Here is a 6,000-nt window from a genome sequence, read left to right as displayed (position 1 = left end):
TGACATACTGAGAATGCGAATCTCTCTCATTCTTTATTACTCTTTTACTGTGGTTGCTGGCAGCCAATTTAACTTTAATAATTTTAAAGGCAACTTTAGTTTAATAACACCTACTTCGTTGATAGCAATACTGGGAAAAACAAAGTTTTTCAAATCAGTATCTCTATGGAAGGCAATTGTGAGACATCAAATAATACAAGTCTGCTATCGGCTGCACAAGGCAGGTGATCAATAATCTAGAAAACTTTGTAATCTACGTGCAAAATGTTACTCTGTCCGTGGGTATCACTCATTTCAATCAAGAAGTTACTAATACTCGAACTATACAGCCACTAGGTATTTAAAGCTTATATTGGGTTGGCAACTAAGTTTCCACAACTTCTTTTTAATTTTGAAATTTTTGACCTTTATATCATAATCATATGATATTACTATTATAATAGGATAATTATATCATCTGTTATATCATCTATATAATAAAGTGAACTTGGTCTATTTCTTAAAGTTTGTCATTGGGAGCTTTGAATCTTGCAAATTTCTGTTTAATTTTGCCTAACCAATTTATCTTTATCTTCTTTCTTCTGTGTCTTTTTCAACAAAATTATGTATTTTGCTTCAGCTTCTTAAAAAAAAAGATAATTATTTTGGCTACAAGGATAGCTAACATAGAAACTGTAATGAATAAGTTAAAGTCGGAATCTTCTTGAAGAACCTTTATTCTACTATGAACTACGTAGGGAATGGGTCGCTACGAGAGCAATGGCTGTCTAAACTGAAAGAAGAAACAAGGGGAAGTAATTCACTTCTTGAGAGCATAAAAGGTGATTAGAAAAGTTATCTTTTTATCACTTTTCTACATCATTTTTCAATAATGACTTAAACAGCAGATTCAGCTTAAGATAATTTTAATTTTTATATCAACACAAAAAAAATGAAATAAAATGTTTTATTCCCAAGCCAGCTTAGAGAGAATGAGAAAGCATATGCATAGAATTGTTCAGTTAGTGATTTCTGTCACATATTTGTCTGTGTTGTTAGAAAAGAAAATGTTACTTTTGAATGCTTTCTTTGATTTTAATATCTAATCCTACTCGATGCACTGCCATTTAATTATAGTTGCTGTGAGAATTTAGAACTGATTGTTAAAACTCACATTAATGAAATATTAAATGATGTTAGTAAAGATAGAATAAAAATAAAATTAGCATTTTGAATAACTCAGTCTTAACTTTTTATACTCATATACACAGGCAGCAAACATTTGACATTCTCTCTTTTTAACCAGGATCTCCTATTTGGACACCGAGAGGTGCCACAGTGACTATCATCCTGCAAGAGCTTTGCCATTGTCATAGGCCTTGAACAAACAACGCTATCGTCTTTCCACCTGCATTGATGGAATGAATCAGTCAAAGACAACAACAAGGTTCTTCCAGCACCGAAAGAAAACCTCATAGCAGGTTCTGAACTACCTTGGAAAGAGTGGGTGACACGACTAGGTCCGAGTTATGGTTGTTAAAACATAGAACCTGTACAAATGGAGTTATGTACAGGACGATTGATGTTTCTGATGTGCAAACTATTGCACACATCCTCAAAGACTGTCTCCTGAGACATGTTTTAGTTTGGACCTGAGGGATGCCTCGGGCATTGTCCTAGGATGGAGTGAAACACTATGATGATGACCTGGATCATAAACTAGGAAACATTCGAGATTTGTAAATTTTATTAAAAACATTTGGGGTTTAGGGGAACATTTGATATTTCCTTCATTAAACATTTAGCAATTAGCCAAAACCCAAATACATTCAATTCAGTTCAATTCAATTTATTTGGCAAAAAATATGCAGTGATTGAATTGCAAACTGATTCCTATTAATGTTAAAAACTAAATGGCTATCATTGTTACACTCTTTCCTTTTCCACTTTGTTGGAATTCGATTTCCTCTTCAATCATAAAGCTAACAACTTTTAACATGAAGATGCTGAATCAAATGATATTAAACCACTTGAAATATTTCCAAACCCAAAAAGAAAATAATAAACCAACATGAAGTTGGGAGCTCTTATTAAGTGAGGAGACGGACGGACAAAAATGAAGAGCCGTTACCAGCTGGTTCAATGAAAAGGAATCCAAGGATACCTTCTCTACAAACCATATCATGCCCTTCTGGACCTCGGACTAGCAAAAGGAATAGGATTTCACGACTCACAGTATAACTTCATCTACACATGTACTACAAGAACAAATGTAACGCACACACATACACAAAACCATGCTGCTAAAAGATCATGCACATATTCACACAATGAACATTTTGACTTGTAACTTCTATTCACGCAAGTTTCTTACAAGTGGTGGGACGATTAATCGGAATCGGAAAAATTGGAGCTTTTTAGGGTATCAGAATCAGTATCAGAATCGGAAAGATTTGAGCCTATTTACCGATGCCAAAGGCGATTCCTTTAATCATCCTTTTTATTTGATTTTGGTTTAAGAAACATCTTCCACTGCTTGTAGTAATAATGAAATGATAAATATTTATTGATTTAAACTTCCAGCAAGACTAAAATCTACAGATCATCCCCTACAAGCGTGTTTTTACATTTGAGAAAATATTTTAGATGTGTTTTTTCAGTAATCAGGACAAAATAACACTTTTATAAGTAAAATATTTAGAGATTTATAAAGAATCGGAATTGGTAGTTGTATCGGAATCGGTAATTGTATCAGAATCGGGAAATATATTGGAATCGTCCCATCACTACTTCTTTTTCATGTCGAACTATGAACATTTACATTACTGAAAAATAACTTTAATATTCTCTTGTATAAAATGTTTTGTTATCAAATTTCTTTTTTCTCAGTTTCCCTTGTACAAAACTGTGTTCATGTTTTTAGGTAGCATTTGTAACCTGGTGACGCTTCTATTCTCTTTATGTTACAATTCATTTCATTATATGTATGCCTGTTTATACAGGGTGTCTAAAAAGTCACTGAAGGGTTGAAAATCTTTGCAGTATAGCATTGAACAACATACGCAAGTTGTGAAATTGTTTTACCAAAATCAGGGGTCAATTTGGCGACAACATTATCTCTCGCTATGGCAATGTCAAATGGCCATCAACGTAACCAGCATTGACATGAAGTTCCATTGCTATATTAATCATTTTTATCATGGGCAAAATTAAAAGAACGTATAGAAACATCGCCCCAAAAATAAGTATGTGATACCGTCTCCACCAGTTATTTTGGCGGAAGGGATACAAAGAGAAGAAACTATTCTCCAGATATTGAGCACTGGAAAGAACCCCCCCTACCCCAAAAAAATAATAATTAAAAATAAATCATTACAACTTTTGTTTCAAAAAAAAAAAAAAAAAAAAAAAAATTAGCCAAGTAGGCAGAACCTCTAAAAAAAAAATGAAGATCTACCAAAAATTAATTCCAAAAACAATTAAATGAAATTTTTCGTCATTGTAATGCCCCTCTCCCAATGTAATTTGTCATATTTTGGGGTTCGTTTTGTTTATGAAATTGTTAGGTGAAAGTACAGAGTGGTCTCATAAAAATTAATTAAATTTATCGTTATTTTATGTTTTAAATGTAATTCCCGCTCCCCCCCCCACCACCAAAATAGAACAAAAAGCAAATTGTATTTGTTATGTTTTGTCCCCCCCCCCACCGCCATATCGCCAAACTTGAAAAAATGTTGGAGGTGACATGTCTCGTGGAATGCTTGATAGCCAAAATGTGGATGCTCATTTTACGTTAAATTAATATGGAAAAGTGATCCACCCCTCTAAAATGTTAACTTTCTTTCTTTTCAAAATTTCTTTCATATTATTTATAAAGGCTATTTAAACATATTAGGCCAAAAAAAGTAGATCTTTATTTTTTTTAGGTAGGTCACATCGTAAAAAATTTACCGATTTCTGTATAACCGTTTATAGAATAATAAAAACAAACACATGAAATCTTTTCTTCAGTTTTTCGTAAGTGTTTTTTTTTTAATATTTTAAAAACACAATAAAAGTCAAACATTTTTCTATCTACTCAGAATTATTTTTTCAAGCTAAAAATTTATTGAGATTACCAAATTATTTTATTTTTTACTTATATTCCGAAGGGACAAATAACTCTAAAACAAAGATTTAAAAAAAAATCGATGTTGGAATAATAATTCCAAATAAATTTAATTAAATATATTATCAATATAATTATTGTTTAAAATCTATTAAATAACAATTTTAAATAGAACACTTATAACAATTCTCTCGCTAGAAACATTAACTAAGATACCACTATTTAATAAAATCAATTTTTCTTAATGTAATATGCAAATGAGATAATCTCTTTATTGTATCTAGTTTGCAAGAATCATACTACATAATAGAAATAAATGAGAGGAAAGTAAGGAATCTTTTGTATCAAATTTTGAACAAACAAGAATACGAATTTAATATATATATATATATATATATATATATATATATATTTATTTATTTATTTATTATTTTTAAAAACAGTAATCTACAGACACGCGTGTTTCAGAACCATACTCCTCATCAGCGTAGCTTGACTGTTGGTAGGATTCGAACCTTATGTATTTCAATCCAGCGCCCTAATCCACTCTGCTATGTTGCCATAGACGATTTACTGCTTCGTTTTTGATTTTTTAAACGATAGTAATGTTTATGTTTGTTAACAAACTTATGTATATATATATATATATAAACAGTGTATTACAAAAGTCAGTACACTCCTCACATTTCTTCAAATATTTAAGTATATCTTTTCATGGGATACCACTAAAAATGATTTTTTTTTTTTACATAATGAAAAGTAGTCTGTCTGCAGTATATATAACAAAATTAATTTCTTTCTCCTCAAAATAACTCAAAATATAGTTATTAAAAGCTAAATCCCTGACAACAAAAGTGAGTACACCTAGGTGTGTCAGAAACTGACCTTACGAATGCGTGAAATATATTGAATAATTCGACTCCTATCTTTCCAAGCTTATAACTACTCGAAAAATGTAATTAAACCCTAATTTTTTTTTTCAATTTAAGGAGCAAGGATCAAAGTTTCATAAAAAAAAAAAAAAAAATGTGTTAAGGTTTTAAACTTCGGACTTTACAAGTAAATTTCTAAAAAACACTCCTTTTTTTTTTGTTTTAAATTCGAATATATTATTTATTGATCTTTTATCTTCAATTTGTGATTTATAAAACTTTGGTGAGTAAATTAATTATTTACTTTTTAATAGACATTCCAAAATGGGGGGAGGCGTGAATTAAAAAAAAACGTTTGTCTAAAAATATTATATTCGGTTTATTGGAAAGAGCATAAAATTTCACATTGACCCTTAAAATATCGTAAAAATTGAATCAATAGAAAAATTTTGGTAGATTCTTAAAGTTTAAAAATTGAAAAATACTTAACTCGTAAAAATCAATTGATTTCATTACTGTTTTTTAAAAAATAAAAAAATAATATTTCTATTACGTTTTATACAACTTTAATAGTTTATTTTGGAAGTATAATCCATAAAGAAAATAAACAACCCACTTTTAAATAAGAAATTACCAGTTTTTTATATTTTATTCACAGTTTCATGTTAGGGGTGTCAAAAATTCCCAAAAAATTCTGATACACCTATGAAAAGTTGTCAATATTAACATAGAGCATGTCAACTCTCAATATTTATGTGGCCATCATCATTATCTAAAACTGCTTTTACTCTCCTGGGCATGGAGTTTACCAAAGCTTCACATGTAGTCACTGGAATGCTCTCCCACTCTTCAATTACGACGTCGCGGAGCTGGCGGATATTTGAGGCTTTGCGCACATCCACCTTCTGTTTGAGGATGCCGCAAAGGTGTTCTATTAGGTTCAAGTCTGGAGACATGCTTGGCCAGTCCATCACCTTTACCCTCAGCCTCTTCAGTAAAGCAGTGGTTGTCTTGTATGTGTGTTTTGGGTCATTGTTATGC

The sequence above is a fragment of the Euprymna scolopes genome, chromosome 19 (genome assembly GCF_053919585.1).
Source record: "Euprymna scolopes isolate OS-2025 chromosome 19, ASM5391958v1, whole genome shotgun sequence".
Taxonomy (NCBI): Eukaryota; Metazoa; Mollusca; class Cephalopoda; order Sepiida; family Sepiolidae; genus Euprymna; species Euprymna scolopes.
Note: the sequence above shows the minus strand (reverse complement) of the source record.